The sequence below is a fragment of the Macaca mulatta genome, chromosome 1 (genome assembly GCF_049350105.2).
Source record: "Macaca mulatta isolate MMU2019108-1 chromosome 1, T2T-MMU8v2.0, whole genome shotgun sequence".
Lineage (NCBI taxonomy): Eukaryota > Metazoa > Chordata > Mammalia > Primates > Cercopithecidae > Macaca > Macaca mulatta.
The window spans coordinates 221,160,461-221,186,342 of NC_133406.1; the positions used below are offsets into that span (position 1 = coordinate 221,160,461).

General features: G+C 48.8%; 1 protein-coding gene across 8 annotated transcripts in view; it reads left to right on the plus strand.

The window, feature by feature from the left end:
- The first annotated feature begins 15,178 nt into the window (after nt 1-15,178).
- The window catches only part of TMCO4 (transmembrane and coiled-coil domains 4), a 123,059-nt gene continuing 112,355 nt past the window's right edge, over nt 15,179-25,882 (plus strand). For 6 of the 8 annotated variants that reach the window (XR_013406891.1, XR_013406892.1, XM_015129778.3 and 3 more), the window contains exon 1: nt 15,587-15,726. The gene's annotated coding sequence lies outside the window, so the exon portion shown is untranslated. Of the gene's footprint in view, nt 15,395-15,586; nt 15,727-17,779; nt 17,837-25,882 lie in introns of those variants that run through there. The other 2 variants (XM_015129779.3, XM_028838624.2) reach the window with 2 other exon arrangements.

The window sequence follows — 25,882 nt, forward strand, 5'->3', positions numbered from 1 at the left end:
TCCCATTGTTACACATTTTCCCTCCTGGGAGCTTGGAGTCCACGGGGAGGTCCCACTGTGCTTCCTCTAACACTGCATCTCCTGTCCAGCCTAGCCTCGGCAAGTGTCCTGGTTGTTTGGGTCTCCCATGGAGTTGACCCTAGGGTTGAGGAGACAAAATGTGGGTGAAGGGATGGTGTTTCTGAAGCTGCAGCGGGAGTCCCACATTTAGCTGGCAGAGTTGGGGAGGGGAGGAGAGGGCAGGGTTTGGGGCTCCCAGCATCCTCACTAAGAGCTCCCCACTCCGTGCCACCAGGCCCTGACTCAGCAGCAAAACTCAGGGTTACAAGGACTGCAGTCCACATACAGGCGGGGCCAGCTGCCCACCTATTGCTCAGGCCCACACATTAGAAATAGATCTTTATGGATGTTACTTTCTTTGTTATTGCATCTCAAGTCCTAGTGAGGTTTTGTCATAAAGATAAGAGGCCCCATAAATGCAACGGTCCTCACCAATAACCCCACCTTTCCCACCCCACCTTGCAAGTCGCAAGGGTGTTTTGTGCCTTCTCTCCACCACGTCTGCTTCTTAACATGGGGGAGGCATTGGCTGGAGGAAATGACTTTCCATGGTTGCCAGGCGCAGGCCTCAGCCGGGGGTTTATGTGGAAGGGCAGATGAGCAGAGGGTGGGAGGAGACATACTATTTCCTTCCAAAGGCCCCACAAATGGGAAACAGACTTGAAACCTCAGAGAAGTGCTGTTGTCTCAGGGCAAGTCCAACACCCATGCCATTGGCCCTAATGGCGACTGGTGCTGAGAGACTATGAGTGTGTGTGGGCATGCACAGACCCACGGCTTAAAGCCAGACCAAGTGGGCCTGAAGAACACCGTGTCTCCCAGGCTGAAGAGGGTCACTGGGCATTTCCTGAGCTGGCCCCGGGCATGTCAGTTTGGGATAGCTGCCAGTGGGATAGGCAAGGAACATTCCCTCCCAATTCAGTTCTCCACTCCTATTTGATCTGTAATATTTTTCAGAACCTTCACCAAGATCAAAACCTCCCCTCAAGGTTTCAGTTGCTAATGACACCATTTCTACCATAATAATGGTGGATACTTGTTAATCCAGTACTTACTCTGTGCTGAGTACCGCGCTAACTGCTTTCCATGCACTATCTAGTTTATCTTCACAATAACCTCACGAAGTACAGGCCATTATGATCTCTCTCTTGCAGAGGAGGAGCTTGAGGATCAGAGAGGGGAATTCGCCTGCCTAAGATTGCACAGTCAATGCCTGAGCTCCCTCAAGATAACCCAGGGATCCTTCTGCCTCATGATGCTGCTTCCTTTGTGTGCAACTCCAAAATAAGTGGGAATCTGATCACCACATGAGGGTTTTTGAGAAGTGCATGGAGAACAGGAAACTAATTTCAGGAGCCTCCAAATTCCAGCAGTCAGCTGCTCAGAGAGGCCGGAGAATTTTAGAATCTGTGATCCATGCTAAAGAAAAGAAAAGAGAATGATAGACCAGGCACAGTGGCTCACCCCTGTAATCCCAACACTTTGGGAGGCTGAGGCAGGCGGATCACTTGAGGTCAGGAGTTCAAGACCAGCCTGACCAACATGGTGGAACTCCATCTCTACTGAAAATACAAAAAAATTAACCGGGCATGGTGGCGGGCACCTGCAATCCCAGCTACCCAGGAGGCTGAGGCAGGAGAATTACTTGAGCCCGGCAGCAGAGGTTGCAGTGAGTTGAGATCGTCCCATTGCACTCCAGCCTGGGTGACAAAGCAAGACTCCATCTCAAAAAAAAATTTTTTTAATTAAAAAAAAGAAAAGAGAATGATAAAAATAGAATGGCTCTCCTGCAGACTTCTACTACCCTGCTCTAGCCTCCTCTGCAGTGAGTTAGGCCAGCAGAAACATTGGAGTCCCAGGTTTGAGACCTCACCTGCCCCACTGTTGCCCTTAAGCAGGTCTCTTTACTTCCCTGAATCTTACATTGTGAAAATCAGAAAATAGTGAGATTTGTAAGAGTGATTTATAATAGTGAGATTTCCTGTCATCATTCCTGGCATGTGATAGTTCCCCAACCAATGTGCCCTCCGTCCGCCTGGGTAAAGGTGTTCAGACACTGCAATCACCAGCCTTTTAGAAGCTCAGCTGGTCTCAGTCATCCTCTGGCCCTGGCAGCATGGGAACAGAGAGCACCAGAGGCCAGAATATAGCAGAGGAAATAGACATCCTGCAAAAGAATGTGATTGGAAGAAACCAGAGAGCCAGCCCGGGGCTCAAATCCAAACTCTGACCCGGTGTGCAACAGGAAGGAGATACAGAACTTCTCTGAGCCTTAGTTTGGTCACCTGTAAAGTGGCAGGTGGGAGATACACTCTTCCCAGGGCCTCCGTGAGGATTCAGGGTGCTGCTGGATGCACATCCACTGTCTAGTGGACTGCTTTTATCAGCCACCCTTGGCCTTCTTGGGTAAATGGGTTTCTTGGGGCCTGTTCAGCTTGACAGCCAGCAGGGGGCAGACAGTCGAGTGTGGAGCATTGTCCAGGGCAGGCCAGTCTGGCGGTGAAGTCTGAGCCTAGGTCCTAGGGTGAGGTCCTAATGATGAAAAGAAATTATAGGGAGAGGCCAAATTTCATTCCCATCAGGCCCATCTCCCCGTGCAGCAGCCTTGGAGGCAGACATACTGGCTTGAATTCCAGTTATCCACCTAAGAGTCCCTTGGTCTTTCTATGTGTCAGGTTCTTACCCATGAAACTGAGGTTATGATACATACCTCCTAGGGTTGCTGGGGAATCAGTGAAATAATCCAAGGTTGAGCACTAAGGAGATAAAGAAGGGAGGGGAAGACAGGGAGAGACAGAGAGATGGGACTGAGTTCTAGAAATCCCTAATGGGAATGATGAGAACAGACATTTAATAAACCTGGGCACTAGAATTCACCTTTTCCATGATCAGCCTCAGCACCAGCAGCATCCTCAACAATATGATAATAACAATAATTGTTGACATTATCTAAATGCACCCTGCAATGTGTATTACATATATTATCACATATGCTATAAAGGAGGTACTCTTATTGTTCTCAAATTATCAGTGAGGACTTTGAGGCACAGAGAGGTGAAGGAACATGCCCAAGGTCACACAGTGAGATGGTGGTGGGGCCAAGGGTAGACTGTAGGAGTTTAACTCCAGAGCCTGGGCTTTGAGTCTCTTTGCTGTACCAGATGGAACATTCTAGCACATCATAAGTGATCAAGTTATGTGGGTCCCCCACCCCTAAGACTGAAGAATTAAGAAGCGCTGGCATTCTCTCATTCAGTGACAGCTTCCTGATTTAGTGGGTGCCTGGGACAGAGGGTTGTGGGAATCTACCTGTCCCATCTCCCAGAGCCACTTCCTTGCCTCACTTGATTTATTGCTAGGGCCTCCTGTTCACTGTTGGAACGCCTTTTCAAATGACTGGAGGAAGTTTTTCAAGCTTTCCTAAAACAAATAATTCTTTATCCGTGGCAAAGCAGAACTGTTCTGGGAAGGAAGGACTTTCCTGCAATTTCTCTGGCTGTGGGAACAGCATTGAGCTCATTAAAAACAGAAGTCAGATCCAAGTTCTTGAATGTGCCTGGAGGTGTTCTCACGAACTTTATATTTTTGTTAGAGTATCTTGAAATCACTTTTTTAAAGTGGGGGAGGGTGTATCTCTGGGAGCACTCCACAGAGTAGAGAACTCTCTGGAGAATTCAAAACGCCATGGAGGCCGGGTGCAGTGGCTCACGTCTGTAATCCCAGCACTTTCCACACCATGGAATCTAGAATCCACTCATTCTTTTATTCAACAAATACTTCTTGAGGTTCTGCTCTGTGCCAGGTCCTGAGCAGGATATGCAATCTTATTTGATGAGGTAGGGAAATTAATAAATCCTGAGTACCTGTTATGGGTGGAATTGTGTTCCCCCAAAAAAGATATGTTGGAGTCCTAACCCCCCGGGGTGTGACCTTCTTTGGAAATGGGGTTTTACAGAGGTAATTGAGTTCAAACAAGGTCATTAGGGTGGGTGCTAATCCACTCTAACTGATGTCCTTATAAAGAGGGGACGTTTGGACACAGACACACGTGTATAGAGTGAAGATGCTGTGAAGACACAGGGAGAAGGCCATGTAAAGATGGAGGCAGAGATCAGGGTGATGCATCTGCAGCCCCAAGGATGACAAAAATTGCCAGGAAAACACTAGAAGCGAGGAGAGACCCAGAACAGATTGTGTCTCAGCCCTCAGGAGGAACCAACCCTGTTGATACCTTGGTCTTGCACTCCTAATCTCCAGAACTGTGTGAGACCACACATTTCTCTTGATTAAGCCAGTCAGTGGCACCTTAGGAGGGTGGCCACCCTAGGAAGCCAATAGAGCACCTCTTCTGTGCCCGTGCTTGCATTGTGCCCATCAACCCGAGCTACTTCAAGTTCAGTGGAGTAACTTGCCCAGAGTCTTAAAGCAGGTAAGTAGCAGTGTCAGCCTCAGAATCATGTCTGGTTGACTCCCAAAACCAGGTCATATTTTCTTTTGCCATTGTGTAGATGGAAAAATCAATGCTCAGAGAAGCCCTGTGTTTACCTTCCAAATGCCCAAGACATTGTAGATGGAGTAAGAATCAGAGCCTACAGTTCCTGAATGATCCTTAGTCTGCATCTCTGCCCGATGTGCAGTCAGACAGCAAGCATAAGAATTGCTGAATTATTATCCATTTCACAGACGAAAGAGTTAAAACCCAGGGAGGTAAGGCATTTGCCCAAGGTCACAAGCCAGCGGGTGAGGTCCTAGAATTTAACCTGACTGACTCCAGGGCTACATCTGCACTTTCCACTCTCCACGGTTTCCCTCAGCAGCCTGTCTGCAGTGAGAAGCAGGCCAGCTTCTCTTTTAGGACACTGAGGTACCCACTGTAAGAGCCTGTTTGCTCAAGGAGGACAGGACTACAGTGGACATTTGTCTTCTCTTCTTTCCTTCAACTCTTGGATTGATTCAGCCACCCTCGCTCTCCCTATCTAAGGAAACTGCCCTGTGTCTAATCTTGTTGAAGGGAGAGTCCCACCAGCAACCACTATACCAAGCGGGGCCCTGGTCCTCCCCCAACTCACCACCCTGTTTCACCTGCAGCCATGACATGATCGAAGTCAATACTCCTCAACCTTTTTGGCACCAGGAACCAGTTTCATGGAAGACAATGTTTCCATGGACAGAGGGAAGGCGGGGCAGGATGGGGGGATGGTTTCAGGATGATTCAAGCACATTACATTTATTGTGCACTTTCTATTTTATTACATTGTAACATATAATGAAATAATTACACAACTCACCATAATGTAGAATCAGTAGGTGCCTTGAGCTTGTTTTCCTACAACCAGACAGTCCCATCTGGGGATGGGAGACAGTGACAGATCATCAGGCATTAGATTCTCATAAGGAGCACGCAATCTAGATCCCATGCACGCACAGTTCACAGTAAGGTTCATGCTCCTATGATAATCTAATGCAGCCACTGATCTGACAGGAGGTGGAGCTTAGGTGGTAATGTGAGTGATGGGGAGTGGCTGTAAATACAGATGAAGCTTCACTCGCTTGCCTGCCACTCACCTCCTGCTGTGCAGCCTGGTTCCCAATTATTAACCCCTGATCCAAGTTATTCCATTCGGATGCTCTTTTCCAGAACTTTGAATCTGGAGCCGGTGATGCAAGGAGAAATGAATGTTTGAAAGCGGCTGCAGCAGCTGCTGCAGCAAACCAGATCGTCCCCATATCTGTGCTTCCCCTCTGGTTGATTCACTGAAGTCTCAGTTTCCTTCTCTACAATTAACTTTTTTTCTTCCAATAGCCTGAATCAGTTTCTATTGCTTGCAACCAATATCCCTGACCAAATACAGGAGCTGTCCAGGACCCTGGCTGCTGAAAAATCCCACCATGGGCCTCAGCCCTTCCAGAGGCCAGGCAAGAAGCAATGCCACAGGCCAGGTGGTCAGGAGCCCTCCTATCACACGTTCCCACCCTCCTAAGAGCCAGACTGACCTTGTGGGGAGGCTGCCCTGACGTCAGGCCCAGGAGAGTGGTGCCCATGTTAGCTCTGCCTACAAGTGGGGTCAGACAGGAAACATGTGGAGTGGAGCTCAGGCCAGCACTGTTAGAGGAAGCCAGCCTCCACTCCATTGGCCTCATGATCCTCAGAAGAAACAAGCTCTAGTTCTCCAGACACCCAGCCAGAGCCCTTCACTGAAATCAATCTGCAGAAGAAAACAGTCTGCAAAGTCACTGTAGATGCAGCAGTTTCAAAGCAACGGCAGCTCATTGCACACCCGTGAAAGTGAGGGAAAGGGAAAAGAACAATATTAGTGGCCAATGCTCATGAGTAGTTCCCGCCTGCAGGTTCTGTTCTAAAAGCTTCCTGAACTAAACTTAACTCTTGTATTCTTCACGACAACCCCATGAGGTATGTGTGATGATTTATTGTGCTGGGCATTTTACACGTCTTCTTGTAAAATCAACACAAAACCCCTATCAGGCAGGAAACTGAGGCATAGAGAAGGTCAGAGAAGGTCAGCAATGTGCCCGAGTGGCAGGGCTGGGATGCAAAGCCAGGCAGGCCATTCCGGCTCTAAAGCCCCCTCTTAGTCCCTGTACCTACCATTCCCCTGCCCGCCCCCCCATCATTCCCATCCTCCCTCACCTTCCCCTACCCCCACCAGAACAAGCCAAGGAAAGAACAGAGCCCTCAGTGAAGACAGACCTGGGTTCAAAATCAACTTCTAGGGCCAGATGCAGTGGCTCACCCCTGTAATCCTAGCACTTTGGGAGGCTGAGGCAGGTGGATCACCTGAGGTCAGGAGTTCAGGACCAGCCCGGCCAACATGGCAAAATCCCCTCTCTACTAAAAATACACACAAAGTTAGCTGGGCGTGGTAGCAGGCACCTGTAATCCCAGTTATTTGGGGGGCTGAGGCAGGAGAATAGCTTGAACCCAGGAGGCAGAGGTTGCAGTGAGCCAAGATAGTGCCAGTGCATTCCAGGTTGGGCGACAGAGTGAGACTTTGTCTCAAAACAACAACAACAACAACAAAAAAAACAAAAACAAAAACAAAATCCAACATCTATCATTTACACTCTGTGTGACATTGGGTACGGTATGTGCTTTCCCTGAATTGGGAAATGTAGGCGCATCAGGCCTGCCTGATACAGATTTTATGGCAATCTGATTAGACGACATATATAACACCTGCACTGGTCTCAACACAGTGGGTGCCCTCCCGTCCCATCAGCCTATCAGGTGCCTGGGAAGGTGTACAATTTAAGGGACACTCCTGACCACCCCCACCCCATCACCATCGCACAACCTGGGGAAACAAGATCTACACATACTTACTAAAGTAAAAAAGCTGAATGAAACTTGAATAATCATGGAAGAGAGTATCTCTGGGAGGGGAAGGAGGTTCTGACTAGGGAGAGGCTTCTGGGACACCGGTAATGTTGGTAATGTTCTATTTTTTTTTTTTTTTTCTTTGAGACAGAATATTGCTTTGTCACCCAGGCTGGAGTGCAGTGGTGCGATTATAGCTCACTGTATCTACCCAACTAACTTTTTGTTTTTTGTGTTTTTTTTAGTAAGGTTTTGCTGTGTTGTCCAGGTTGGTCTTGAACTCCTGGGATGAAGGGATTCTCCTGCCTCAGTCTCTCAAAAATGCTGGGATTACAGGCATGAGCTACTGCACTGGGCCTGTTCTATTTTTTGACTTAGGTGGTAGTTATACAGGTGGGTATTTACTGTATAATTATTTGTAAACAATGCCTACATCCTCTATGTGCTTTTTCTGTATGTACATCATAGCTTTTAAAAAGTTACACCGAATATAATAACACTATAGGGTCTAAGAGTTTGGTCTGAGACTCTGGTGTCTGGTTCAATCTTTTTTTTTTTTTTCTTTTCTTTTTTTTTTAGACAGAGTCTTGCTGTGTCACCAGGTTGGAGTGCAGTGACGTGAACTCAGCTCACTGCAACCACCACCTCCCGGATTCAAGCGATTCTCCTGCCTCAGCCTCCCAAGTAGCTGGGACTACAGGTGCACGCCATCATGCCCAGCTAATTTTCATATTTTTAGTAGAGATGGGGTTTCACCATGTTGGCCAGGATGGTCTCGATCTCTTGACCTCGTGATCCGCCCACCTCGGCCTCCCAAAGTGCTCAGCCACTGCGCCTGGCCTGGTTCAATCTTATGCTGAGATGCCTGCTCTGTCCACACTTGTTGCACTGAGAGTTTCAGAGCTTTGCTAATTGCCCTGGAGAGAAAGCTTTCATCCAGCTCTGTTGGTCACTACTGCCTCCAGCATTGCCCTGCAGTAAGTTCATTCTCCACACTGCAGCCAGAAAGGGGCCTTCAGAAAAGAACAAATTTCAACCTTGTTTAAAACGGGTGGTTCTTCCTTGCCCTCAAGGTAAATTACACCCTCCTTAGCAAGGCCTCCAGGACCTGGCTTCTCCTTAATACTGGGCCTGATTTTTCCCTTAATAAAGTCATGCTGGCCAGACACGATGGCTCACACCTGTAATCCCAACACTTTGGGAGGCTGAGATGGGAAGATCACTTGAGTCTAGAAGTTTGAGACCAGCGTTGGCAAACCTAGTGAGACTCTGTCTCTACAAAAATATATAAAAATTAGCTGGTGTGGTGGTGTGCACCTGTAGTCTCAGTTGCTCAGGAGGCTGAGGCAGGAGGATCGTTTGAGCCCAGGAGGTAGAGGCTGCAGTGAGCCATGATTGTACCACTGCACTCCACCCTGGGCAACAGAGCAAGACCCTGTCTCAATAAATAAATAAATAACACTGAATGCAATGTGGTGTCCTAGATTGGATTCTGGAACAGTAAAAGGACATTTTAATGGACAACTGATAAATTCCATACTTTAGTTAACAGTAAGTACCAATACCCAATACCAGTTTCTTTGTCTTGACAAATGTACCATATGTTTACATAAGATGCTAACACTGGGAAAAAACAGGGTGAAAGGTATATGGTTCTTAGATAAGAACTCTTTAACTGTCTTTGCAGTCAATCTAAAATCCTTCCAAAATAAAAAGTTTACTAAATAAACAAATAATTAAATCCTAACTCAACATTTTAGATAGCTGTGAGGCTGTCTAAAGCTACGCTTTGACCTGAGGCCTATTTTCCTTCATTAAAAAGGAAAGATTAGCAAATGATAGAGGAGTTTTAAAGATTCAATAGCATCAAACAATCCCAACAGAACAAGGATTGAAGGGAATCGCTTTCTTACTGTGTGATTCAAGGTGATTTAATGCAAGTTCATGTACCAGGTAGAGGCACTTCATGTACCACCAGTGATATGGGTCTCACACATTAGAAAATATCAGACCAGGGGCAAGTGCAAAGCATTCTTAGATAAGAAGCAGGTAGAGGTCATGACCCAAACCTCTGTGTAAGAGATATGGTAGGAGACTACAAAATTACTACCTAACACATGAAAACATTGAGGGGTGTCCGGGCACGGCGGCTCACGCCTGTAATCCCAGCACTTTGGGAGGCTGAGGCGAGCAGATCATTTGAGGTCAGGAGTTCGAGACCAGCCTGGCCAACATGGCAAAACCCCACCTCTACTAAAAATACAAAAATTAGCCAAGCGTGGTGGCATGTGCCTATAAACCCAGCTACTCGGGAGGCTGAGGCAGGAGAATCGGTTGAACCCAGGAGGCAGAAGTTGCAGTGAGCCAAGATGGCACCATTGCACTCCAGCCTAGGCGACAAAGCGAGACTTCATCTCAAAAAAAAAGAAAAAAGAAAACAGTGAGGGGAATTATTAACCCAAATGGCTTTGACTCTAAACCCCCAACACTTAGCTCTGCCAATTCCAGTTGATTGTCCAATTAACATAAAATTATTTAGTTCTTTGGGTCAAAGATGGCTTGGAAACACAAACAAGAGATTGCTAAGCAATGTCACATCCATGATAGCCACACATCGTCCGAAGTTACCTCCACCCTGGCCTTCCTCTAAGGGAGTGTCCAATCCCTCCCCAGGGGAGCTCAGTTTATTTCTGCGTGTGGTAAGGAAAGAAGTGACCATAAATGGCCTTCTGGCTCATTCAGTTCAGCACAACAGCATCATAGGGATCCTCTATGGGAAAGAATATGGGCTGCCCTCAGTGATATCACCCCTAGAATTTAGTTCCACTCAACAAACACCCAGGCCAGGCCAGCCCTCACGTCGGTCCTAGGAGGAGAGACATCAACGGGACATAGCAAAGGAGGCTTCTCTCATTGAGGATCCATTATCTCATCTAAATATCATTGAACTTGTATTGATATTCAGGTGTAAATATCAAGGGCAGGATAGCAGAATCAGCCAGACCCCGGTTCAAATCCTGACTCTGCCACCTTGTAGCTCAGTGATCCTGGCCAGGGTATTCCTCTCTGCGCCTCAGTTCCTTCCTCTGAGAAACTGGGCTAATAATCATATACACTGCATAGGGTTGAAGGATAGAAGGTATATATGGAAGGCACATGGAGCCAGCAACAAGGACAGTGCTCCCTAAGCAGTATTTATGGTGATTTCTAGAATTTCCAGAAAAATTAAGTCCAATAATTTAGTTGTTCCAAACCTGACTGATGATCAGAATCACCAGGGGAGCATGTTAAAAATACAAATTCCTAGGCTCCCACATCCCTGAGAAATTCTGAACGGAGTAGGGCCAAGGGAGGACCCAGTAACCTCTGTTTCCATTATATGCTCTTGTGCCTAGCCATAGTAGGTGCTTAATAAATACAGGCCTCTTTCTGGCCTGGACTATTGCAATAGCCTCCTAACCGGCTTCCTCTGTCCACTCTTGTCTCTCTGCCCTCCACACAGCAGCCAATGGGATCTTTTTAAAAGGTGAGGTCATGTCAATTCACTGCCCTCAACCCTCTACAACTCTCCATCCACACCCCTAACTGAGTAGACAAGGCCCTACATCAGTGGCTCCTGGCCCTGCCCACACATTTGAAATACCTGTGAGCCACTAGCAAAGACATAGAATCAACCTAAATGCTCATCAATGACAGGTTGGAAAAAGAAAATGTGTTACATATATACCATGGAATACTATGCAGTCATGAAAAAGAATGAGATCACCTCTTCTGCAGGAATATGGATGTAGCTAGAGGCTATTACCCTTAGCAAACTAATGCAGGAACAGAAAAGCAAATACCTCATGTTCTCACTTACAAGTGGGAGCTAAATGTTGAGAACTCATGAACACAGAAAAGGGAATAATAGATGCTGGGACCTATTTGAGGGTGGAGGTTGGGAGGAAGGAGAGGAGCAGAAAAAACAACTATTGGGTACTAGGCTTAATACCTGGGTGATGAAATAAACTGTACAACAGACCCCCTGTGACACGAGTTTACCTGTATGACAAACCTGCACATGTACCCCTAAGCCTAAAACCTTTTTTAAAAGATTTTTAAAAATAAAAAAAAAATTTTTTTGGCCAGGTACGGTGGCTCAAGCCTATATTCGCAGCACTTTGGGAGGCCAAGACGGGCGGATCACGAGGTCAGGAGATGGAGACCATCCTGGCTAACACGGTGAAACCCCGTCTCTACTAAAAAATACAAAAAACTAGCCGGGTGAGGTGATAGGCGCCTGTAGTCCCAGCTACTCAGGAGGCTGAGGCAGGAGACTGGCATAAACCCAGGAGGCGGAGCTTGCAGTGAGCTGAGATCCGGCCACTGCACTCCAGCCTGGGTGACAGAGCGAGATTTCGTCTCAAAAAAAAAAAAAAATTTTGGCCGGGCGCGGTGGCTCAAGCCTGTAATCCCAGCACTTTGGGAGGCCGAGACAGGCGGATCACGAGGTCAGGAGATCGAGACCATCCTGACTAACACGGTGAAACCCCGTCTCTACTAAAAAATACAAAAATCTAGCCGGGCGAGGTGGCGGGCGCCTGTAGTCCCAGCTACTCGGGAGGCTGAGGCAGGAGAATGGCGTAAACCCGGGAGGCGGAGCTTGCAGTGAGCTGAGATCCGGCCACTGCAGTCCAGCCTGGACAACAGAGCAAGACTCCGTCTCAAAAAAAAAAAAAAAAAAATTTTTTTTTTTTTTTGAGCCAGAGTCTTGCTTTATCGCCCAGGCTAGAGTCCAGTGGTACAAACATGGCTCACTGCAACCTCCGCCCTCCACGGAGCTGGGACTACAGGCTTGCCCTACTATGCCTGGCTAATTTTTCTATTTTTTGTAGAGACGGGGTTTCACCATGTTGCCCAGGCTGGTCTCAAACTCCTGGGCTAAAGTGACTCACCTGTCTTGGCCTCCCAAAGTGCTGGGATTGCAGGCAGGAGGCAGAGGTTGCAGTGAGCTGAGATCAGGCCACTGCACTCCTGTGGTGAGCCACAGCACCCAGCCCTCATCAGCATTTCTAAAAAGCTCACAGTGATATGACCCCCACTACCTGTCTGATCTCATCTCATCCAGGACTCTCCCCCAGCACTCTCCATTCTCCTTTCACACGGTTTTCTTATAAGGGCCAGCCACACTCCCACCTCAAGACCTTTGCAGTTGCTGGGTCTACCTTGGATGCTGTGTCCTGTAACCTGATAGCCTCCTCAAAGATCACCTGCAGGGGTTCCCTGACTGCTTCATCTTCTATAGCATGACCTCCCTGCTTCACTTTTTCTGTAACACAGATTAAAATCAGTTTGTAGGCCAGGTGCGGTGGCCCACACCTGTGATCCCAGCACTCTGAGAGGCCAAGGCAGATGGATCACCTAAGGTCAGGAGTTCAAGACCAGCCCGGCCAACATGGTGAAATCTCATCTCTACTAAAAATACAAAAAAATTAGCCAGGCATGGTGGTGCGCGCCTGTAGACCCAGCTACTCAGAAGGCTGAGGCACGAGAATCACTTGAACCCCCATGATGGAGGTTGCAGTGAGCTGAGATTATGCCACTGCACTCCAGCCTAGGCAACAGAGCAATGCTCTGTCTCAATAACAAATAATAATAATAACAAAATAAAATAAAATCAGTTTGTTTATTGTCCATCTCCCTCTACCCATCCTGCAAACCAGAATGTAAGCTCCATGATTTTGCTGGAAATACTTTGATTCTTTCCCCTGCTATATCCTCAATGTCTAGAACCCCACCAGCCACTCCACACATCCTGGTTGAATTAGTCAATGGTTCGTTAGAAGGCTTCCCCTTCCACAACTCCCTAAACATTCCTTTGGGGGAGAGTTACTTAGAAGAGATGAAATTCTTCAATGTCCAATACCAAACATAAAAAAATCTCAAAAGCATGCACCAAAAGGGGTAAACATATTTTCTCCATCTTTCCTACCCATAGCCTCAATGATGGGATTAGGGCCTGTGTGCGGTGGGGGTGACTAGGGTGAGGGTTGGGCGCTGAGCAAAGGCTGAACAGGGTCCAATATCCAAAGACAAGTGTGTTTGACACAAGGTCTCCAACCAAATTAGAGACAGGGCTAAGCTGGGGAGTGCAGAGTGGTGCCTGGTCCCACAAAGCTGATCTGGCTGGAAGGGGCTACCAGATATTGAGAGCAAGGCTGCTGAAGTTCTCAAGCTTGACAAAGCTCACATGCTCAGATATAACCCCTTATTCCCCTAAAGCCTACACATGATTGACCCATTTGACCCTCACAATAACTTCATGGGTGGGTAGAGTTGCCCTTCTTGGTCCTCATTGGCCAGTGGGGAGATGAGCAGATGGAGGATGGAACATTTCACAAGGTACATGAGTCCCAGGCTCTGAGCTGTGATGCTGGTCTCTGACTCCCGTCAGTACCTTTTCCTCCCATAACCCTAGACTGTCTTCACTGGGAGAAAGGGCAACAGCCTCTGAGGCCGCGATGATTCATGTTCTAGCTCTGGCACTCATTAGCTGTGGCTTCTGCACTATCTGGACCTGAGCCTGGGTTTCCTCTCCTTTAGAATGGGTGTGATGAAATTTCACAGGGTTGCTAGGGGAAAGAGATCCATTCATCAAGTGCTTCTTTTTAGCACCTACAAGTGCTAGGCACAGCCCCTGGGGCTGGGCTCACAGAGGAGAGCAAGGCAGCCTAAACCCACCCACCTCCAGGGCTTTCAAAGTCTAGTTGGGGCTGTGCACAGTGGCTCACGCCTGTAATCCCAGCACTTTGGGAGGCCGAAGTGGGTGGATCACCTGAGGTCAGGAGTTCGAGACCAGCCTGACCAACATGGTGAAACCCTATCTCTACTAAAAATACAAAAATTAGCTGGGCATGGTGGCTGGTACCTGTAATCCCTGCTACTAGGGAGGTTGAGGCAGGAGAATCGCTTCAATCCGGGAAGCAGAGGTTGCAGTGAGCCGAGACCGAGCCATTGCACTCCACCCTGGGCAACAAGAGCAAAACTCCACCTCAAAAAACAAACAAAAAAAAAGTTGGAGAGGCAGAACATAAAGTAGGAAACAGAAAAATGAACAAAATAATTTCAGAGTGATAAATACTATGATTAAAATAGAACAGGACTGGAGGCCTGGTGCATGATTCCACAGCCTTTAGAACTGTACCTGGCGCAGGCCGCAGTAGCTCAGGCCTGTTATCCCAGCACTTTGGGAGGCCAAGGAGCGTGGATCACCTGAACTCAGGAGTTCGAGACCAGCCTGGCCAACATGGTGAAACCCCGTCTCTACTAAAAACACAAAAATTAGCCGGGTGTGGTGGTGGGCACCTGTAGTCTCAGCTACTAGGGACGCTGAGGCAGGAGAATCGCTTGAACCCAGGAGGCGGAGGTTGGAGTGAGCTGAGATCAGGCCACTGCACTCCAGCCTGGGTGACTGAGCGAGACTCCATCAAGAAAGAAAAAAAGAAAGAAAGAGAGAGAGAGAAGGAAGGAAGGAAGGAAGGAAGGAGAAAAAAGAACTGTACCTGGCACGTAGTAGGTGCTCAGTAAATTTGTTCAATGACTGAATGTGCTGGGTGGTCAGGGAAGACTCTCAGATGGCATCCCGAGAGGAGACTAGAGTGGAAAGCGGGAAATGGACTGGGGGAAAGGGAGGCCTGAAGGCAGAGAGTCCCAGGCACGGCAGCCTCCAGGCAGAGGCCCTGAGACAGGACCAAACTTAGCGTTAGGGAAAATGAAAGAAGAATCAGGAGGAACTGAGATATCTGAACACTTTGCAAACTACAAAGTGCTGCATACACGTGCGGGAAGGCGGTTTCTGTGACTGGTTCTTTGTTTACATTATACATTTTTGAAGACTTCCATCGCCGTGGCTTTGGGGCACGCTGCTTTAGTGGCCGAGTCCTTCGCGGGCAGTTTCTGCAAAGGCCAACCCTGCAGGTCCCTTCTCCCGCTCCGCGCTGTCTCGCTGCTTCCTGGAGGGTAAATGGACCCACACACAGATGTGGCCCCGCCGACTAGCCGGTCACCTGCAGAGGCCGGCACCCCTGTCGCGATGGGTGGTGGAAGTGGGGCAGAGGTGGGACGAGCCAGGTCGGGACCCGCAGCTGGCAAGTCAGAGCCTGGAAGGCCCCGCGCCCCCGCGCCGCGCTCCCGAGTGCTCCGCCCGGCCGGCGGCGACCAGGCGCGCTCGGGGCAGGCGGCTGGACGGGCCAGGCCCGGGGCCGGGACGCGGCCGGGAGGGGAGGGGCTGGGCGGGAGGAGCAGCTCGCCGCTTTCGCCGCCTCCGCCTTCGCCTTCGCCGCCGCCTCCAGGTAAGGGGGCCCCGGAGCCGCCAGGCCACGGTGGCGCGCACCTTGCTGGGCCACTCCCCGCCGGTCCCACGCGGGACACTCTGAGCCCGGCCCAGCCCTGGGGCCCTTTGCCCTGCGCCCCGCCCTCCACCCCGGGGACACTGGACCCACCAGGAAGCGGCCGCGCGCTCCCTGGCGCTGCCTGCCCTGAGCCAGGCCGCCTGCTGGTGGTTGGTTGGTTTTCAGAGCCGGAAGTGCTTTTAGAAATCTTGTGGGGCGGCAGAGGGGGAAACTGAGGCTGGACGGAGCATTCGGGCGACTCCGGCCTCGGCCTCCGAGTTCTTAGAGGTCACCCAGCCGCTCCCTTGACAAATGAGGACGCTGGTCAAGGTCAGAGAGGAAGGGGGCTTGTCCAAGGTCACGAGAGGTCACTGTGCTTCCGCTTGCCCCACGTGGCCCCTCCACGTCCCTGTCAGGAAGGCCTCTAGGACTCTCTCGCCTCGTCTCTCCCTGCCCCCCCCGCCCGTCCCCCCGCCCCGCCCCGCCCGTCCCCCCGCCCCGCCCCGCAGACTCTCAAACAGAGCGTTCTAGCGGGGCTTGGGGAGCCTCTGGAGAAAAGCCAGGCCCCTCATGTTACAAGGAGGCCGTGTCTTCTGGCGCCCATGCCTGAAGTTACAGGAGGGAAGAATTAGTGCTGCTGACTTTTGAGTGGATTTTAAAGCTGGGTAAACTGAGGCTCAGAGAGGTGAAGTAACTTCCCCAAGACCACGCAGCTAGGAAGCAAGAGAGAAAAACCTGGGCTACCTGCCTGGAGAGCCTGACCCAGTGCTTGGCACAGAGTTGGCCTCCACAATGCCTTTGCCGTGACCAGCCCAGCTCTTTCCTGGGGTGGCACTGGGAATTGCGAGCAGGGTCAGGCTAGCATCCCAGACTACTACCTAACTCGAAGTAGGAGTCAGCACATGAACCCCCTTTCCCCTAACTCAGTGTTTATTTCGTTGCAGAAAATATGAAACTCTTTTTAAGCTTTGGGAACATCCATTTGTTCATTCAACAAATGGCTTTGGATTGTTCATTCAAATATTTGTTGAGCTCCTACTTTGTGCATTGTTTAGGCACTGAGGATACAGCAGTGAAAAAAACGAGCCCTGCCCTCAGGAAGTACACTCCAGAGGGTGAAATAAAGCCCTGCCCTTCAGCCTGGGGAGGGAGGGCTGGGCACAGGGGAGACCATTGGCGTTTCCCCAGCTGTGAAGTACATGAAGACAGCAGAAGAGACCGGTGTTAGAGTGGCCTCAAGCCCTCGTGTGCAGCATCAGACAGAGATGGGCTCAGGTGTTAGCTTTGCAGCTTTGTAACTGAGTGATCAGGCAAGCTCAATGACCTCTTTATGTCTCAGTTTACTCATTTGTGATATACCCATCTCCAAGGTTGTTGTGAAAATTAAAGGAGCTGAAGCCACAAAAGGCCCAGTGCAGTGTCTGACACTTTGGAAGACTATACTTTTTTTTTTTTTTTTTTTGAGATGGAGTCTTGCTCAGTCGCCCAGGCTGGAGTGCAGTGGTGCGATCAAGGCTCACTGCAAGCTCCACCTCCCGGGTTCTCGCCATTCTCCTGCCTCAGCCTCCCGAGTAGCTGGGACTACAGGCGCCCACCACTACGCCTGGCTAATTTTTTTGTATTATTAGTAAAGATGGGGTTTCACCGTGTTAACCAGGATGGTCTCAATCTCCTGACCTCGTGATCCACTCGCCTCGGCCTCCCAAAGTGCTGCGATTACAGGCATGACTTTATACTTTTTAGTCCTAAGGCCCAAGGAGGAGTTGGGCAGGAGGAGTTGATCGATTAGGTTGTCATAGCTCAGCATGTAGCTCCCACAAAGGCTGAGGTCTGGAGAGTTCCTCATAAGGCTCAAACCATCCCACTCTACTCTGGTACCACTGGGCTACAAAGGCTGGATCAGCCACCAGGGCTGGCTAACGTGGGACCTAAGAAATGTCAGTGGGTGGTTTCTCATTGTGTTCTCTTTTGATCTGTGTGTTTTGTAAACGGTGTTGTACATTATAAACCGGGACTGCTGATGAGGAGTGGGGAACTGGCTCTCTGGAACGTGTGACAGCAGACAGAAGGGGTGAGAGTGAAATCCAATCCACTTTCCGTTTGGCTGACCTCCACTTCAAGCTGCCCTGATATCATCATACCACCTTCTGCCTCTGCCTAAAACCCCACTCTGGCTTCCCATTTTCTTTCTTTCCTTTTTTTCCTTTCTTTCCTTCTTTCTTTCTTCTTTCCTTTTTTCTTCTTTTTTTTTGAGACAGAGTCTCACTCTGTCACCCAGGCTGGAGTGCACTGACGCAATGTCGGCTCACTGCAACCTCCGCCTCCTGGGTTCAAGCGATTCTCCTGCCTCAGGCTTCCAAGTAGCTGGGACTACAGGCACCCACCACCATGCCCGGCTGATTTTTGTATTTTAGTAGAGATGGGGTTTCGCCATATTGGACAGGCTGGTTTTGAACTCCTGACCTTGTGATCCGCCCGCCTCAGCCTCCCAAAGTACTGGGATTGCAGGCATGAGCCACTGCGCCTGGCCTTGGCTTCCCATTTTTTTAGGGAAAAGAGCAAAAACCTTTTACACGAACCAGAAGGCTGTGCACCCCTGTCCCCCAGCTTACACCTTTTACACGAACCAGAAGGCTGTGCACCCCTGTCCCCCAGCTTACACCTCCAGCCGCATCTCAGACACTTATCAACAGCCCTCTGTGCCCAGGCATGCCACCCCTCCCTCCTTGGGACCTTTGCATCTGCTCTTCCAGGCCACTCCTACCCCCTGCTTCCCTTTTCCCAGGTAACATCTTCTGATTCTTCACATTTTAGCCCTACCCAGACTTGTACTCCAAATGCCTCAGGCCACAAGGCTTCTCCTGTATGTCAGAGGTTAAGTTCAGGGTGGAATTATACACTCATTGCTGGGATTAATTCCTGTTATACCCTGTACACCACCCTAACTGTAACCCCTGTGACCTCCAGGACCAGGGCTAGTAGGTCCTCAGTAATGCTTAGTAAGTCATCAGTAACGACATCCACCGATAGGGACGCCCTCTTGAGCACATTGGGGACCTCACTTTACATAAAACGATATTGTCCTTCAACAAAATCTGCTGAAGTCATTTTTCAGTTGTGGCTTGTTTCATTCAGCACACAGGGATGGAGCCCCTGCTCTGCCACATGCTGTCCTAGGATATGTCTGGGAACATGGCCCAAAAGCCACTGCCTTTCTGAGCTTCCTCTAGTGAGGGAGATAGACCGTAAATAAATCTATAATACATTGTCAAGTGGTGATATATTTGATAAAGAAAATCACAGGCCGGGTACGGTGGCTCACGCCTGTAATGTCAGCATTTGGGAGGCCAAGGAGGGCGGATTACAAGATTCAGAGATCGAGATCTACTAAAAATACAAAAATTAGCTGGGTGTGGGGGTGCGCGCCTGTAGTCCCAGCTACTTGGGAGGCTGAGGCAGGAGAATCGCTTGAATCCGGGAGGTGGAGCTTGCAGTGAGCCAAGATCGAGCCACTGCACTCCAGCCTGGTGACAGAGCAAGACTCCATCTCAAAAAAAATAAATAAATAAAAATCACAAAGGGTTGGGTTGGAGGCAGGAGTGGAGGGGCTGGCTGTTTTACACTGGAATGAATAACCAAAATATTAATTGGGAAGCCCTGGTGCCCTGGGCTTTATCCACTCTCACCCTGACCCTCCTGTTCAGGGAGACAGACACATTGGCAACCGGCCATTATGTCCGAGAAGAGGTGGAGGGGCCCAGATGAAGTCTTTGGGGCTTCAGAGGTGGCAGGCCCCACATTCGCTGGACAAATCCAGGGAAGTGCATGGCAACCCCTGACCCCCTACGTTAGTAAAGTGGAGAAGGACTTGGGATTTGAGGTCACACAGGCCTGGAAGGAGCATCCTAGGTCTTGCCAGCTGTGTGACTTCCGCTTCTGTGAGTCTCAGTTTTCTCATCTCTAAAATGGGGACAGTGATTGTCTCTTCTTAATAAGGTTGTTAGGAAGCTGAAGTGGGATCATGGAAGTAGGCCCCAGAAAATCTATGCTGATTTTATTATTAAACTGTGCTTTTGGAAAAGGACACCATTTGGACAGGGGGACCCAGATGGGAGAGAACAGCCTGAGCTGAGGCCTGAGGTGGCATCCCAGCGTGAACTGGAAGCAGGGGAGTGCAGTTTAGCTGAGGATGAGCTGCAAGCAGGGAGTGAAAGAAAACAAAGTGGGAAAAGCAGGTTAGGCCCGTCCACAGGTGCTTGGGGCTCAGAAGTGGGATGTGAGCCTGTGGATTGATGAGAGCTCGTCAGATTCATCCAATTTGCTGGTTTTCAAATTGTGTTGGAAATCTCTGGCCAGGATGTAAACCAGACCAAAGAGAGGTAGAATAGCACCATTGTGAAGATGGCTGCCTGTGGCCTAAGATCCAGGCACAAGTTTAAATACCATGTGACTCGTCCAGTGACCTTGACCTTCAATTCTCAGGGCCTCTCTGTCCCCATCTGTGGAAGGATGATAATAGCACCCACCTTGTAGGATTGTTGAGAGAAAATAAGATGATGTGTGGAAAGAGGTAACATGTGGCTAACATTTGTCCACCTTTTACTGTTGTGATTTTTAAATGTTTAAAATTTTTTTAAATTTTTTATTTTTTTAACTTTTAATTTTTAATTTTTTTTTTAATTTATTTACTTTTTCAGACAGAGCTTTGCTCTTGTCACCCAGGCTGGAATGCAATGGCACGATCTCGGCTCACTGCAACCTCTGCCTCCTGGATTCAAGCGATTCTTCTGCCTCAGTCTCCTGAGTAGCTGGGACTACAGGTGCCCGCCACCATGCCCAGCTAATTTTTGTATTTTTAGTAGAGACGGGGTTTCACCATGTTGTCCAGGCTAGTCTTGAACTCCTGACCTCAGGTGATCCACCCAACCTCAGCCTCCCAGAGTGCTGGGATTACAGGTGTGAGCCACTGCGTCTGGCCTTAATTTTTTTTAGTGTAAAAATTGTGATAAAATACACATACCATGAAATTTACCATTGTAAATTTCTGTGAGTTGTCTCATTGTAATCTTCTGTGAGTCTCAGGTTTCTCATCTGTAAAATGGGGACAACGACAATCTCTTCTTCATAAAGTTGTTGGGAAGCTGAAGTGGGATCATGGAAGTAGGCCCCAGAAAATCTAAGCTGATTTTATTATTAAACTGTGCTTTTGGAAAAGGGCACACATTTTAAGTGTGTAGTTCAGTAATGTCAAGCATATTCACATCGTTGTGCAACAAATCTCTAGAACTTTCCAACTGGCAGATCTGAAACTCCACACCCATTAAACAACCACCTTCCTCCCCTGTTCCTGCTCCCCGCAGCCCCTGGCAACCACCATTCATTTTACTTTCTCTCTCTATGAATTTGACTACTCCTCATACCTCACAGAAGTGGAATTGTACAGCATTTATCTTTTTGTGACTGGCTTATGTCGTAACTTCTCAGGGTACATTCATCGTTCATGTTGTAATATGTGTCAGAATTTCCTTCCTTTTTTTTTTTTTTTTTTTTTTTTGAGATGAAGTCTCGCTCTATCGCCCAGGCTGGAGGGCAGTGGCGCAATTTCCGCTCACTGCAAGCTCCGCCTCCCAGGTTCACGCCGTTCTCCTGCCTCAGCCTCCCAAGTAGCTGGGACTACAGGCGCCCACCACCACGCCCGGCTGGTTTTTTGTATTTTTTAGTAGAGACAGGGTTTCACCATGTTAGCTAGGATGGTCTCCATCTCCTGGCCTCGTGATCCGCCCGTCTCGGCCTCCCAAAGTGCTGGGATTACAGGCTTGAGCCACCACGCCCAGCCTATTTCCTTCCTTTTTTAAGACTGAATAATGTTCCACTGTGTGTATGGATCGTATTTTGTTGATCTATTTGTCTGTAGATGGGGATTTGGGTTGCTTCCAACTCTTGGCTATTGTGAATAATTCTGTAAACATGGGTGTACAAATATCTTTTGGAGACCCAGCTTTCAATTGTTTTGCATATATACCCAGAAGTGGTATTGCTGAATCATGTGCTGTTATGATTTGAAGGTGGGGTATTGAGGGTTCCCCCCTGTGTCTCATCTTGTCCGTCACTCTGGGGCTCTGGGGGGCAGTTTGAAAACCAGTGGGTCAAATGGACTATTACAGACTTTGCCATTTCTCCCACTTCCTTCTCAGGCAAATTTGTCTCTGTAATTATTTTGTAGTTATCCCAAGTGGAAACCACCATTCAGTCAACAACTGTTGCTGAGTTCCCACTGTGCTTACCTGTGAGCAGAGGGAGATAGAAGATAAATGTAAATGAGTAACTGATACAGAATTGGGAGGCTAGTGTGTGCTGTGGACAAAGTAGAGCAGCTGGGTAAAGGGGCTAGAACAGGCAGTGGGCAGGGTGGCTGCACCGAAGTGTGAGATTTGATCTCAGACAGGAAGGAGGTGAGGGAGTTGGCTGTGTCCTTATCTGGGGGATAATCATTCCTAGCTGTGGGAACGGCCAATGCAAAGGCCGTGAGGTGGGAGTGGGCCTGGTGGGGTCCAGGAGCTGCAGGGAAGAAGGTGTGGCTGGAGCAGCATGGGAGAGGTGGTGGGGGTGGGGGGCAGAGAGGCCACTCAGGCCGGATTGCAGCAGCCCCATCACCACTGTAAGGACCTTGACTTTGAGAAGGGAATCTTGGAGTGTTTGGAGCAGAGCAGGGGCATGGCCTGACTCTGAGATGGTGCTCTCTGGGTGCTGTGTATGAACAGCTGGGTGAGGGCAGAAAAAAACAGATGTGTGGAGAGGCGTGACCCAGTAAGAGGTGACGGTGATTAATACCAGGCAGGGGAAGGAAGAGAGCAGTGGTAAATGTGGGCACACATCATAGGGCCTGGGTGTCCACCCCAATGGCACTGTCACCCCACCCACCTTCCTGCCCCTCCTCCAGACCGCTGACGCAAGAGTGGGAGGGGAGCTTTCCTTCCATGCCAGCATCTCTGTTTTCTTCTGGTCTGCAATGTGATTGTCCAAAACCCTCTGGGTTCTTCTATGTTGGAACTGTTGCCATGGAGACCTCCTGAGATGCCTCACTGACCTCTAGCTTCCAATTTGACTTTGGATAGAGGTGTAGAATGAATGGGTATCTCTTCTAAATGGCTGCAGAGGGTGCTAACCTGGGTCCACCTAGACTCTGCCCTTCTAGGAGCATCTCAAGATTGTCTTATTTTGGCTGTGGGGTGCATGTGTATTGTAACCTTCTACTATGCTCTGTGGCATTTCTGGCCTAAGGATGGTGCCATAGCTTTACGTGGTGTAAATGATTTCTTAGCCAAATGCTTTTCTTTCTCCTTGGCCCCAGAATAATTAGTCTTCAGCCTTTCCATGACGCTGTAGCGCCATCTCCCTAATAATGGTTATTTTATTGCACCGGAGAATCATTTAAAAACTCAACTGCGATCAGAAAAAGGAGAGAGAGAGAAAGCCTGGTGGGGTCTAGGAGCTGCAAGGAGTAGGGTATGGCTGGAGCAGCATGGGAGAGGTGGCACACTAATAGAATCACTTACCCACACTAATATAAGTCACATCAAATTTGACCTTGAGGCTGGGCGTGGTGGCTCACGCCTGTAATCCCAGAACTTTGGGAGGCCGAGGTGACAGTTTCACTTGAGCCAGGTGTTCGAGACCAGCCTGGCCAACGTGGTGAAACCCTGTCTCTACTAAAGATACAAAACTTGGCCAGGCATCGTGGTATGCACCTGTAATCCCAGCTACTTGGGTGGCTGAGACAGGAGAATTGCTTGAACCCAGGAAGTGGAGGTTGCACTGAGCCCAGATTGTGCCACTGCACTCCAGGTTGGGAAACAGAGTAAGACTTTGTCTCAAAAACAAACAAACAAACAAACAAACAAAAAGTTTGACCTTGACCTTCACTGACTGCTCCAAGAGGGGGAGAAAAAGGCCAGAGCTGGCTGGCATGTAAAGAAAAAACAAAAGTTCATTCTTGCATGTGATCTTCTAAAGGCCCAGGTCATGGAGTTTTAAGGACGATTTAAAGGATTTTCAAAGATGGTATTGACCATACTTGATTTTCTCCTTGGTGCTGACTTTGGAATTTTTCATCTCTCCAAGAAGAAATCCAATGGTATTGTTTATGGCATCAGTCAACAAATATTCAGAGGGCCCACTGTGGGTGCTTGTGGAGCTGAGGTCAGACATTTATGGAATGTCTCACTGCCCCCACTACTTACAAAAATGACCCAGTCAGCATTTTCTTTGGTGACAGATGATGTGACTGGCTAGACACAAGTCATAATCGTAGCATATCAAAACGAGGTCCCATTCCAAAATGACCTCTGTCCATCCTGGGTCTGGGCTGTGCAGCTGAGCTGTAGGCATGGGTTTGCCCTGTTGTTCTTACTCTGTATCTGTTGTTTCCCTGGAGAACGCGTCGTCTTCTAGGTAAAGTGTGGGTCTTTCTTGGAGTTCCTTGGTGTAGTACTTCATTTTCATGCTGCCAATGGAGACATACCTGAGACTGGGTAATTTATAAAGAAAAAGATGTTTAATGGACGCATAGTTCCATGTGCCTGGGGAGGCCTCACAATCACGGCGGAAGGTAAAAGGCACGTCTTACATGACGGCAGGCAAGAGAGAAGTGAGAACCAAGCGAAAAGGGGTTTCCCGTTATAAAATCATCAGATCGCCCGAGAATTACTATCACAAGAACAGCACAGGAAAGACCCACCCCCATGATTCAGTTACCTCCCACCAGGTCCCTCCCACAATGTGGGAATTGTGGGAGCTATAATTCAAGGTGAGATTTGGGTGAGGACACAGCCAAACTATATCATTTGGTGTCTTCACAGTACCTGGGACAAGAACCTCAGGAGGCTACTGGGAGCTGGGAGCTCCTCCTTCCATCAGTGACTCCTGAGCCCCAGGGCGCTGCTGGACCAGGCCTGTGTGTCTTAGGTGACCCCAGGGCACAGAGGTACTGCTGGTCCTGACAGAAGGGACTTTTTCTCGTTGCAGGAATATAGCACTCTCTTGGAATCAGTGTAACTTCTCAGACACACTTGAGATCCAGTTTTACTTTGGACTGGATCCTGATCCCAAATCAGATCAACGGGTGGAGGCCCCCAAGGACCAGACACACAGCAGGTGGCACATCTCCCACCCCACAGCTGCCCCTACGTTTGTGCAGCTGGAAGAGTTTGGGGTCCCAGCCTGTCCAGTTGGACAATTCGTAGAGTTGAAACCATGGGCTCTCCCATTCCGGCATCATGGAGAGCTGAGAAACTGAGAATTGCCCTGTCTGTCCCACCAACCCTTGTTCATTTCTTTTTCTTTTCTTTGTTTTTAAGTTCTGGGATACATGTACAGGATGTGCCATTTTGTTACATAGGTAAACATGTGCCATGATGGTTTGCTGCACCTAGCAGCCCATCACCTAGGTATTGAGCCCAGCATGCATTAGCTCTTTTTCCTAATGCTCTCTCTCCTTGCACCCCACCCGCTGACAGGGCCCAGTGTGTGTTCTCCTTCCTGTGTCCATGTGTCCTCATTGTTCAGTTCCCACTTATAAGTGAGAACATGTGGTGTTTGGTTTTCTGTTCCTGAATTAGTTTACTGAGGATAATGGCTCCCAGCTCCACCCATATCCCTGCAAAGGATATGATCTCATTCCTTTTAATGGCTGCATGGTATTGCATGGTATATATGTACCACATTTTCTTTATACAGTCTATCATTGATGGGCATTTGGGCCGATTCCATGTCTTTGCTCTTGTGAATAGTGCTGCAATGAACATACATGTGCAGGTATCTTTGTAATAGAATGATTTATATTCCTTTGGGTGTGTACCCCGTAATGAGATTGCTGGGTCAAATGGTATTTCTGCTTCTAGATCTTTGAGGAATCGCCACACCATCTTTGACAACGGTTGAACTAACTTACATTCCCACCAACAGTGTAAGAGCATGCCTATTTCTCTGCAGCCTCGCCAGCATCTGTTGTTTCCTGACTTTTTAATAATTGCCATTCTGACTGGCATGAGGTGGTATCTCATTGTGGTTTTGATTTGCGTTTCTCTAATGATCAGTGACGTTGAGCTTTTTTTCATGT